The 13,536-nt window shown below is 33.0% G+C and overlaps 1 protein-coding gene across 1 annotated transcript in view; it reads right to left on the bottom strand.

Moving 5' to 3' along the window:
• LOC106666988 (nephrin) overlaps positions 1–13,536 on the bottom strand; it is a 464,482-nt gene that overhangs the window by 72,884 nt on the left and 378,062 nt on the right. Inside the window, exon 2 of the mRNA XM_024228661.1 lies at positions 3,955–4,089. The gene's annotated coding sequence lies outside the window, so the exon portion shown is untranslated. The remainder of the gene's footprint in view (positions 1–3,954; positions 4,090–13,536) is intronic.

The raw sequence follows: 13,536 nt of genomic DNA, 5'->3' as shown, positions 1-13,536 counted from the left end.
GTTTTTATAAAAATTATTTAATTAGTATGGTTAGGACGAAAATTTATCAAAACACCGGAATCCATACCGTTTATTAATAGAATGAATTTAACTAACAATTTATTTTATGATTTTGCTCATAAAATTACACCATTTTTGTAGAGTAGCGTCACAACAGGACACTCATATTTTTTTGTTTATTTCAAACTAAGTATATGTAATTTTGTCGTTATATTAATTATAACATTTCTATTTTAATGTAAACCAAATTAAACGAGATCAAAAATTCATAAGTTTTTGTAAAAATTATTTAATTATGATAGTTAGGCAGAAAATTGATCAAAACACCGGAATAACTTCATTTAAGACAATTAAATTTAACAAACAATTTATTTCATGGTTTTGCTCATAAAATTACACCATTTTTGTAGAGTAGCATCACAACAGGACACTCATATTTTTTAAATAAATTTCAAACTAAGTATATGTAATTTTGACGTTATATTAATTATAACATTTCTATTTTAATGTAAACCAAATTAAACGAGATCAAAAATTCATAAGTTTTTAAAAAATTATTTGATTATGATGGTTAGGCAGAAAATTTATCAAAACACCGGAATAACTTTATTTAAGACAATTAAGTTTAACAAACAATTTATTACAAGGTTGTGCTAATAAAATTTAACTAACAATGTGTAACAAGGTTCATCGTATAGATGTGCACACCCTAACAAAACGTGGCAGCAAGGCGTCGGGTAGCGTCGCATCGGGTGTGTTCCCGGCTTTAAAGTGTAAGCGAATATGACCATTTGCCGTTTCCAAGCAATGCAATTTTTGTTATAGGAATCATCAACACACAAAGGATCTAAACTAGTCAATAGAAAATATTTAACATTGTCCACGCATCATATCGTAGATGTCCCTTGTCTTCGGCAATTCATTCTTCTAATAGAACATTGTATTTTACACAATGGCCTTTCCCCATGATTCGTCGACGTGGAAAACGGATTTGATGTTAGGAATCTGTCCGAATGGAATTTCAGAGTGGAGTGGAATTAAATGATCTGTTTGAAAGTGATCTTCACTCGGATTTTTGCATTTTGACAGGCTTCACTTCCATATAATAAAACGAAATGAAATGCTTTTGAAAACAAAATAAAGAAGAGCAGTTGGAAAAAAGAGGAAAATATAGGTTAAATTAAATATTTCGTTTCAATTGCACGCACAGGAGTGGGGCCTTATTGTATAAATATTAATAAGAAAAAATATTAATACCAAAATCCCCCGGGAAAATAAGGCCTTAAAACAAAAATTAGTTCATCTTCACCTTGTCTTATAATCTTGATAAATAAAGCCTTAGAGGTTCTATGATTGGTAGCACTTTACAAATCAACCGTCCGTGCCGCTTTTGATAGATGATGCCCCGTGCCTCGAGATAATTCCTTTAGCGACTGTGAAATTCTTCACGACAAATTGAGCAATCTTCGACCTCAATTTTCACAATTATAATCAATTTAAGACTAATAACTTAATTAAACTTATAGCAGTTTCTAAAGAATATAATTCATCAAAATAATTGAGAGAGCTATATCGTTAAAGTGGATTTGAACGAAAACTGAGCTGAACCTTTCGAGTAAATTACTAGACGAAAAACCAATTTTACTATTCACTTCTACTTTATCTGTCTTTCTTTCTCCATTCTTAAACCAAAAGTTCAACCCTTTTCCGTACCTTTTTTTTATTCTGAAGAACTCTTGGAATATAAATATTTACACAAGAGGGTGGAAAGAAAAAGGGTTGAGAGGAGTCGTCGATTTTTTAAGTCTTTTTGAAGGGCCTCAAATAAATCGGATCTCTTTAAGTGCTCAATTTAATTGACTCAACCAGTGAACCCACCCGCGCAAGAGAAAATTAAAACAAACAAAAATTTAAAAATGGAACAAGCAGCGATAAGTTCCAACAACAAACAAGGAAATAATATGTACTCACAAAGCATGAAAAATAATACTTGGGTCGAGTTTTCCTATTGATGAAGTTCCGTGGCTTACATAAAACATTCGGAGTAATCACTAATACGGTGCTTAGCTATGTTAAACCCGCACGACCTATCCGCCTTGTGTGATTGTAATCTATTCAAGCGCCTTGCTATGGAGAAAATGCGCTTTTTTTCTTGTCGTGCTTTCATTTTCTTCCTTCCAGGAGAGCGAAACCGAACGTGCTTCGTTTCCGCATAATTCCTCCGCTTCACGGAGAAACATTGAATTATGTATATGTTTTTGGACGGCGGATTTGAAATGTTACCGCCATATCCACATGAGAATGAACACAACCGTTAACGAGCTCATATTCCAGAAATGTTTTTGTCCGCGAAAGATAATGAAATGAATTTTTTAGTATGTACCGATGTCCATAATTTGATAAAATTTAATATTAAAAAATTACCCAATACATTATGTTTATTTTTATGTATTTATATATTTATGCGTTTTGAACATATTATTTGGTTTTAATAATGAATTTGTTATTTTTATATTATATATTTTTATGCTATGAACGTTTTTATCATAAAAGAAGTAATGCTGGTAGTTTGAAATATTTTCAACCTAATAATGGAGTTTGGTACCATGAAAAAGAAAGATTTTTTTTTTACTTTCAATACGTGTTGATCGAGATCGAAAAGGGAAAGGGGTATGTTTAACAAGTTCCGCAAAGGTCATAACTAGGCATTCGCGTGGGCACTTCCTCGCGGAAAAGAGACCGCGTCGGTGCCCATTATATATCGAAACGCAAATGTAATAAACTAGAAGCATGCAGGATGAGCTACAGAGTTCCTGCTGGCCTGTGCGTGGCAATACGGCACGGCAGAGGGCGCGGATCGTTGTTACGTACCTCAGATCTGTAAGAGTTTTTAGATTAATAAATTAAGTGTTTTTATCCCTAGGAATATAAAATACTCTGGGGTGGGAGTGCGTTTTCTGGTTAGTGAAAGTAATTTATTAGCGAGAACGGAAGATACAAGCCTGCCCTGAGGAATATCGAGTACTCTGGGGGAATGTATGTCACCAGACTTATTTTTTTCTTTTTTTATATAGGTGGTGAAAAGTTATCGATACAATGAATCCGTGCACTTCCGGCTATCTATCGCTGCGTGATTTCGAGGGGTGACAAGTACTGTCCGAGTGTTCATCCAGGGGGCAGGACTCCCATCACTAGCGGTGTTTCCGGGGGATGTGAGATGCTTGAAATCTTTATGTTTTCTTATTCTTTTGTTAGTAATTCGAGATGTTACCAAGTTAAGAAAATAGGAGTCGAATATAAGAGAGTCAGAACCAATGATGCGCGAAAGAAAAAATATCAATAAAGTATTATTTTAATTGTGAAATGCAACTATTGATCACCCGCTACGAATTGTTGCTGAAAGTTCTCTTATATTTACACTATTATAAAAAAAATGTATCTTCATATTAGAAATAGGCATTTCTGATTTAATTAACCTCATTTAAAACCTATATCGGGAGCAATTCATATTTCATGAAAACAGATTAACTTTCTTGCCCTCGGGATCACTCGATTCAAGATTAAACTGGAAACTACATAATTACTAACATCAATTTGCAGGTAGGAACATGGGGAAAAGCCACGGTGGCCAAATGGCTGTGCAAAGCGATATTACTCTCCCCAGATTCACCTGCGGCTAAAATTAATCTGGTTGATTAGTGTAACAGTCAAGTAAAAAAGATGAGGGAGGGGCTCAAAATCCGCCGTGTCCGAAAACATACGGTTACAGTTTGTACTTAACGTTTTTGTACGAATGTTAATTATTATTCGCGTCCAATTTGATAAATATGATCATCGCTGAGATGTTATGATTTGTGAAATTTCATTATTAAAATTTACTAGATTACAATTATTATTTTAAAGTATGTATATTTTAAATTTATGACTAAATATTTTTATTTTGTTTATTGTTACCTAGGGCGTATCCATCTTTCGTCCACTGTACTCTACCAGCGAGATGAGCCACCTCGCACTGAAGCGTGACTTCTCCGCCTTCGTGAACTTTGACGTCCTTAGGTTGTATCCTGAAGTACTGTTGTTGCCCGCTCGCTGAAAACAAAAAATAACAACTTTACATTAAAATTGTTGCCATACAGAAATGTCCAATGTAAAATGTATAGGTTAAACAAAATTAAACAAGTAGAATGGTCTCCCAAGTAATTTTTTCCCATTGCATTATAGAGTTTTCAAAAATCACATTTGTGCAATAATGCTATCATGAATTGATTATAAATATCTTGTATACCAAAGAAACTTCCATCTTTCATTCGCTAATTAATTTTTATTAATTATTTTATTTATAGATTATATGGAAAAAAAGAAAATATTTTATATAATAAAAAAAGAAAAAAATATATAGATATTTATATTCTAAATTTTTTTCTATTCTAAAAATTTATTAATTTTTTCAATTTGTATTAAAGTTGTACGAAGTGAAAATTTGTGGAAAGACAAACAAGAGAAAGTAGGATTTTTAGAAGTCCCAGTTTTAATGAAGACGATTTTTAACGTTCACTTCTCGCGAGTGAAAATTAACTAGACTATCTGTGAGTGTTTGTTTTCTATTTTTCCGAGCACAAATTAAAAATTTACTACTGTCTCCAAAAAGCAATGCTCTATTAACAATAGCTAATATAGATGATTAACAAGAACTTTCAAGCTTTAGTTATTTATCTAGACGTTAAAGTAAGACGCTAAAATGTTCAAGGTTAGGTAAAATATTAAGATAACCTCGATTTGAAATCCAAAATTATTCTATCATTTTCAAGAAATAATTTTTTAGTTGTAGATAATTCACATGGTCTGTCGTAAAACGAGTTATGTTTTAAAACGTACGTATAAACCGGAAATTAAAAGTATACAAAAAAAAAAAAAAAGATTTTGTGTACCATGTTTGAAAGCGTGTTTACTTTTTATCCTTGTTTCAAGTAAAAAATTATTTGAAAAAGGTGTGGGTGATTTAATTTGGTAACTTTTACGTTGAAGGAGGCTGTAAAATCAGCTTTTCACGGGAAAGTTGATAAATTCTCACTCCTCCGGGACGGTTTTGACTTTTTTCACTTCACAACAAGTCATACAGTTTTGAGAAGTCATTCATGGAGTTTGCTCAAATCAGCAGTTCGACCTGTTTGTTAAAAGTCGAGGAGAAACTCCGTGCCACCTGGGACCGCTGTAACGAGCTTCATAAACTTCCGACTCTGTTGCCCAGCGCGAAATGGTCGGGTTATTAGTGAAAACTTCAATTAGCCCGAGATGAGTTATTAATTTACCCTCTTGGTTTTAGACTCGTTTCCCAACCCCGATATCTTTTTCTCTATCTGCTTCTTATCTGTTGCTGAAAGACTCGTCCGTTTTATTATTCGACTCCGTTTTCCGATTTGCCGAGAGGGCTGGCGTCGGCGATGTGAGCGAAGAAAAAAAGAGAATTCACCCCGATCCACTCCCCCGGCAGAACGCCCCACCAGCAAACACCCGTGAATTATATTGCTCCTAATTTAACTTTGCCAATTTTGCGTCTCCACTCTTCGCCTTTAATAGAGACATTTTTCGAACTCTGACGACTCTTCTACCCAAAGTTTTCCTTTCTGAGAAAATCCCATTCAAGGTTAGACAGACTGAACAGGCGCAAACGTTTATTGATTTAATATTTTTTTTAGAAAGGTAAACGCTTCTAGTTTTTTATTCTGACACATTGGACAAACAAAGCGAGGACAAGCGGAAATGAACACAGAAAAGTTAATTTATAAAAAAAAAGAGAAAAATACGTGGGCAATGGGTGTTAAGAAATAGCTTAACCAGTGACAACAAAACCCAGGTATACCCAACATAACTGAAATTTCCAGCAGATAATAACAAAAACAGAATTTCAAACATTTGCTCATATTGAAAAATTGACAAACGTCAAAACTTACATGTTTTATCTAACTGTATCATCTTGAATCAAAAACCATCCAAGAACAAACTTCTACCAGTTGCAGTTGTAAGGCAAACGAAATTATTTTTAAAATTTTTCCAAACAACCACCAAAATCTCACTTAACATGCCCTAGTGATCCGATGTATTCTGTAATACAGTAGGTTTATCTTTCTACCCGGCTTCACGGCACTTCAATGTTGACATTTTAATCAGCTATAGAGAGGAAACAGCGAGATTACGCGAGCCCAGAAATAGTCAGTAATGATCAAAGTTCATAAACCGGTGAAACTCGGAGTGATTATTTCATTAGTTAAAATTTAGTTTCAAACTTGGTTCACTCAGTTCTCGTTAGTCGAAATTATATCAGTTACTCACTTAATCTTACAAAACAGGTTCGTTTAATGAAAATTAACAAGGTACACTATACGTGTGAGAAGAATCGCATTTGAAATATAATAAAAATAAATTAATAATTAATTTAGTAGCGATATTGTATAAATAATACCAGTACTGTATATGTGGGCAAAGTCCCCTGTGCTTTCAATAAGGGCCATTCTTTTGTTATGTAAATTGAAATATTGAAATTCTTTTTCTTGCAAGTTTGATTACGTTCACCAATTCTGCATCTTAAACTGATACGAGTCAAAATAAAGTGCAGTAAACAAACAAGACATATATAAAAAGATTATTGTTAATAATTGGATTTTTCCAGCGATAGAAAAATTCAATTCAACCCCCTTCCGATAAAGCTAACACTACAGATTTCCTGAAAACAAAAATACAAGAAATAAACACAACAGTTGTAGGCAGGGGAAGGGGTGTTTGTAGAGTTTTCGGTACCTACCTCACGTATAGAACGAAGTGAAAAGTTCTTCAAGTAAAAGTTGCCCTTATTTAGTTAGTGAAGGAGAACCCGGTGAAGAGCTTTTTAGGTCCGTCGAAAAGCACTTACTACATCTAAGCCCAAAGCTGCGGGCCAGCGCCTCACGGTCCCAACCACAAATGAAACTAGCATTAATATTTAGATCGAGATAGTAAACTAATTATAACATGGGAAAACCTTGATGACCCTAACATCCTAGCTAAATGTACGTTTTTCAAAATTTTAAATTTATTTGAGAATAATATTGTTTCCTTTCGATAGTATCAAATAACACCAATGGAGTTGCTTTTGACATGTAAAATAAAAATGATCAAGTATTTATTTAACTTTTATCAACTGTTATAATGACCACAGATAGTTTCCAGTAATCAAAGAAACTTCATAAAAATCCAAAATCTGCGCCTTCTATACAGAAGAAATGCAGATTTTCACAAGAAAAACAATCACGCACGTCTAAAATTCTAAATTATATATACGGAAAAGTCAATTAAGTAAACGTTATTGAATCAAGAGGAATGAGAATGGTGATTGATATGATGATCAGAATGACAGAAATCAGTCGTCATACTGTCCGATGGACAGCTTTCCAGGCTGATGTTCAAAATGCTTTTGATACTCGATACTCCTCTTTGACATTTCGTTATATTCACGACTAGAGAACGATGTTGTACTGTCCACTAGGCCTAATCAATTAAAGTGACATTCACTATGAGGCGAGATGCTTTGACATTACTAATTGGGTATATGTGAAAGAGAATATTGATGCCTAAACAATTGAACAGGAGACAAAAACAATACTAACCTGTTGACACAATCAGAATGGATCGCGATAAGTTTAAAATCCTATTTTGGTCTCTACCCCAAAATTATTATTTCCGTTTTTGTTTTGCCTTTCCATTTATTTTTTACGAACTCTTAATAATGGTAATAGGCTGATGCTACAGTTGAATTGAAACGGTTTAGGCCCTGATCGTAATGGCGATCATTTCAGTCATCTTTGGTTTGGTAGTTCGAGAGTGGATTTGTGCATGATTTGATTTGCAGTAAGAACATTTTTGTTCGCACTGTTTTATCAGTATTTCCCACGATATTGCTATATAGAAACTTTTTAGTATCAAAATACAGTATGTAAAAATGTGTGGTGTTTAGTGACAGTTGGCTAATGATTATTTGGAGATCGTGAGGTGCGGTCTTGTGTGACGTAGGCTGTAGAAAAACATTTTCTTTATTTGTGTGGTGATTAGTGACCGTTAATCGATAATTATTCAGAAATCGTGAGATGCGGTCTGGTGTCATGTAGGTTTCAGAAAAAAAGGTCCCTGAAGATAATCTCAATAAAGATCGAAACGTTGGCACGATAAAGAAAATGTTTTTCTGAAACCTACATCACACCAGACCGCATCTCACGATTTCTGAATAATTTTCTTTATCATGCCTACGTTTCGACCTTTAGTGAGATCGTCTTCAGGGCCTAGCCTGGGATTTATAAACATTGTTTGAATTGTACAAATACATGTAGGATGTGGAAAGAAAAAACTACTTTGATGGAATCTAAAATTTTCTAGCATTGTATAATTTCATTTTTTATATAAAATTTTCTAGTATTGTATAAATTCATCCTTTTTTATACAATACTAGAAAATTTTAGATTAAAAAAGGATGAATTTATGCAATGCTAGAAAATTTTAAATAAAAAAATGAATTTTTACAATGCCGAAAAATTTTAGATAAAAAAGGATGAATTTATACAATGCTAGAAAATTTTAGATAAAAAAATGAAATTATACAATGCTAGAACATTTTAGATTCCATCAAAGTAGTTTTTTTTAAAGTAAAATTCAAAACAATGTTTATAAATCCCAGGCCCTGAAGATGATCTCATTAAAGGTCGAAACGTTGGCATGATCAGAAAATGTTTTTATAAAACCTACGTCTCACCATACCGCACCTCACTACCTCTAAATAAACAGTAAAGTAAAACAACAGAAACTGATATTAAACAATAATTAGTTTGGAATTGACAATAGATCAAATAATAGTTGTTATGCAAATTCTAAAGCCGTAAATCGAATGAAACAGAGATTGAGCCATCCATCATAATATCAATGATCAGAAGAAGTCACAAAAGGGATCGCTGGTTATGGGATAGCACAAAAAATACTTTGGCCAAAAACCCTTTGTGTACGTTGTTCACGACTTCTTCTTTTCATATATCAAGTCTAGTCTTTGGCTAAAAATATATACTTGATCGATAAGGGGTTTCGAAAGAAAAAGATGGAATTTTTTGTTATTAATATTTGTCTAAACATTGAAAACTCTAGAAAGAGCTTTTGCTGATTTATTATTATCTCTCGAAGCATTAGAGTGTAAAAAATAATTAAAATCAAATATAAAGAACATACGGACAAATGATTGGACTGCAATTTAACGTCATTATAAATGTAAAACGATTTAAATGTTAACGTGTTCACAAGTATTACAGTCGTTTAAACGTTCTTAGGGCATAATAAATATTTGTTTTACGATTTCTGTTCGCGTTGTGGGGGGTTTTACATTAATTATTACCGGTTTTTAAGATAAACAGTCGCTGTAATGTTTCTTTCTAAATCTATAGAGACAACAGTTCCTGAGGAGAATCGGGTAAGCGGCCCGGCGGCTCGCACAAATCACTTTAACGGCCGACAGACCCATTTCGATAGACCGAGAAATAGTTTTCCACCCACGTGACGTGGATATCTGCCCGGACATTTCCTTACCATTTCCCTGATTAAACATTCGGGGCGAGGCGAGGCTCGGCGCGGCGAGCGGCGGAGGCAGCAAATCAAAATGCCTGCTAATTTGCAGCCCCGCGAACTTAGTTGGGCTAAGCTGTTTAACTTTTGTTCGGTTCTTGCCTTGAGCGCAGTTTATGAAGGCGAAAAGATTGGAAAACGGACGCGTTGAACCAAAATTTTCGGTTTATAATTGAGGCAGGTTTATAGGCTAAAAGTCACAACAGCGGAAGAAAAATTCACGTATCCTTTCCATTTTTCTTCTGTCGAAAATTTCAATTTATCAAATTGTTTAATATTCCGTGACTAACGCAAAACAATATCGCACAAATCAAATTGGTTCAATTAAAGGTAATGAGTGATTATTATTGTGCATATACATATTATTATGTCAACTTTAGAATTTTTTTTTTTTTTTTTTTTTTTTTTTGCGTTATGAACTATGCATATTAGCCATGTGACAAATTCGTATATGTGTGTTCAAATTTGGGGGGTTATTGAGAAAAAAGGGCCAGGGGCAACGGTGGGAATCGAACCCACGACCGCGGCGTGAGAGTCTCTCATGCTAACCACTCGGCTACCGCGGTATATCCAAATATATGAAAAAATTACAATTCAAGTTTCATTAAAATTTTCTTTATAACAAATCGTGCCAAGACGAATTTAAAAAATAATAAAAAAATTTCTAAGGAAATGCATAATTACGTTCATTTTATACCTTATTAATGCAAAAGACATTTCTGTTTAACTCGAAAGAAATATATCTTCAAAATTTAAATTAAAATTAAAATGTTTTCAACCCATTATCTTTTACCGAAACCGATAAAGTTTAAACTTGATTATCTGCCTTCTTTAGGTTTCAGGCTCCGAAAATTTACTTTCTAATAATTTATTAACCAAAGTTGAAAGTTCAAGTTGTTTGTGTGATGATTAGTGACCGTTAATCGATAATTATTCAAAAATCGTGAGATGCGGTCTGGTGTGATGTAGGTTTGTGTGAGTAGAAATACTTTGATTAAATATAAAAAATATATTTTGCATTATAAATTCACTTTTCCTCATCCAAAATGTATTTGTTAAATGTAAACAATGCTTGTAAATCCCAGGCCCTAAAGATGATCTCAATAAAGATCGAAACGTTGGCACGATAAAGAAAATGTTTTTCTGAAACCTACATCACACCAGACCGCATCTCACGATTTTTGAATAATTAAGTTCAAGTTGTTCTTTTAAATTATTTATACCATGTACCTTGTATTGTAATCATTACGTTCTGGTTTTTAAAAAAATTTACGAATGCATTAACACATTCGATACGTCGGGTATGGTATTTAAATAATTATGATTTCTGAGAGATAGTGGCTGAAAGTCAAGGACGCCCCAGCTGCTTGCTGCGGGTCACCTTGCCCTGACGAGGGTTGGTTTGGGTGGGACAGGGGGGAATCCAGTAGCCCCTGGGAACTGGGGAATGTGGACTTTTCCATATTAATTTCGATGTTTTTATCCATATCCCCTTGGAGGTCATAACATAAAAGTAAAGTTTAAATGAAGCTTCGAGGATTCCTTTCCTCTCCACTGCGGGCTGGCTCCTGTCGGGATTGGATAAAAAGAAGAAGAAGAAAAGTCAAATATTTAACCTTTACTTTTCAAAAAAATCAATTGTGATTAGGGTGAAATAAATTGTAAAAATAAATAAATAGAAATGTATAAACCTTTAGAGCAAAAACTGAATTTCAAATCGATAGCGTGGCATGAGAGTTCATACAGTGAGGGCGGCGTTTTATGCGCTCCGTGTTTTTCTTGTCGAAGTGAAATGTTTTTCCTTGAAATTTACGTTGTACTATCTCCAACACAATTTTATTTCAAATATTTTTTATGTACTTTTTTTACTTTTTCATATACTTTATACTTTTACGTTCCGAATGAACCTGAGTTCCTGGAAAAAAATCAACAAAATAGTGTGGAAAATATTGGACAGTGCTTATCATAAATCTATGTTTACATATCCATTAACCCGTTTATAGGCCCGGGGTTTACAGACCACGTTTGAATCAACAATGCTTACCATACCAAATTATGCTAATAGTCCAATCCTTCGAATGCCCAACAATTCGACCACAGGTTATTATCTTATCGATGTAGTACATACGTATTGTCGTTCATTGGCGTCACGTGCCTTTTTCAAAATAATCAAATGTAAATATATTATATAACAAATAAAATAATATAGTAGAAAAACACGATTCCAATATAAAAAATCTTGAATAAACATAAGAATTGAATGGTGTTTTTCCCTCATAATAAATTATTTTGTTTTTGTTAAATAAATTTTAAAGCCAATTAAATTCACAAAATAAATAGTAAATTTTTTTTTGAGTCTGAATGAATTTAATGTTGTATGTATTTATTAGGTCAAATGTAATTATTTATCAGCATTCAAAATTATAATTCAATACTGAAACTGAGGTTTTGGTTCAGATGAGAAACCTTAAATGAAAAGAATAATTCATAGGAATAATTTCTGCGGTGAATTATGACCACTAAACAAATACTGAATAATTAAAAACTGATGAAAGATTGTTGGCCTCATGTCGTCAATTATATCGTTTTTAATGTGTAATTCGTTTTGTACATTCGATACAAAAAACCGTTGATGTGTTAAAAATACTTTCATGTAATACAATAAACAAACAAAATAATTAGATTATTATTACATGCAAACCAGCGTCTATACGCTGTCGTTCATTGGTATCATGTGTCTTTTTTCAAAATAATTGAACCTAAACATATTAAATAACAAATATAATAATATACTAGAAAAACCCGATTCCAATATAAAATATCTTGTATAAACAAAAGAATTGAAAGGTGTTATTTTTTATTTTCCTCATAATAAACGATTTTAAGTTTTCGTTAAATAAATTTTAAAGTCAATTAGATTCGCAAAATAAATAGTACATATTTTTGGTCTTGGAATGAATTTAATGTTGTATGTATTTGTTAGGTCAAATGCAATTAATTATCAGCCTTTAAAATTATAATTAAATTACAATTAATTAAGGTTTTTAGTTGAGGTGAAAAAAAGTTAATGGCACGAGCGGGATTCGAACCCACGATCTTCGGCTAGATACGCCGCTCCTCTACCACTTGAGCTATCGTGACCTCGATCCACTCGGACATCAACTTCCTATCTCAACCCCACCTTATGTTTTCCCTCCTTTTTGCCATTTTTCAATGGATCAAGTGGTAGAGCAGCGGCGTGTCTAGCCGAAGATCGTGGGTTCGAATCCCGCTCGTGCCATTAACTTTTTTCATCTCAACTAAAAACCTTAATTAATTGTAATGTATTAATTGGTCAAGCGGACCACGAAATTAGTGAATTATAATTAAACATTAAAACAGAGGTTTTTGATTGAAATGAAAAACCTTAGATAAAAAGAATAATTAATTTGGTCAATTATGACCACTAAACAAATATGGAATAATTAAAAACTAATAAGAGGTGGTTGGCCTCATATCGTTTATCAATCAATTATATCAATTTTACTGTGTATTTTCGTTTTTTATACTCTATTATTCAAAAAAACGTTGATGTGTTAAAAATGTATTCAGTTAATACAAAAAAACACAATAAAATAATTAGGTTATTATTATATCCTTAAAAACGAAGTTTCTATACAAAAATAAACGTAGAACCGTCAGCTTGAAAATAACACCGACCTGTTTGGAGTTTTAGTTAAAACAGGCCTCGTGTTTGGACCTTCGGTGTAATATTTGAAATACTGTTTGTCTGTTGAAAGCAAACTTAATTAACGAATGTTGATACAACGATATTATATAATTTATTAACGTCCACTGTGAACAATATCAACCCTTATCCTTGTACAATATCAACACAGGACTACATTGCATCTACATAAATAAAAT

This window comes from Cimex lectularius, unplaced genomic scaffold, assembly GCF_000648675.2.
Source record: "Cimex lectularius strain Harlan isolate CLEC.00 unplaced genomic scaffold, Clec_2.1 scaffold226, whole genome shotgun sequence".
NCBI lineage: Eukaryota > Metazoa > Arthropoda > Insecta > Hemiptera > Cimicidae > Cimex > Cimex lectularius.
This window is presented reverse-complemented; position numbering and strand designations above follow the sequence as displayed.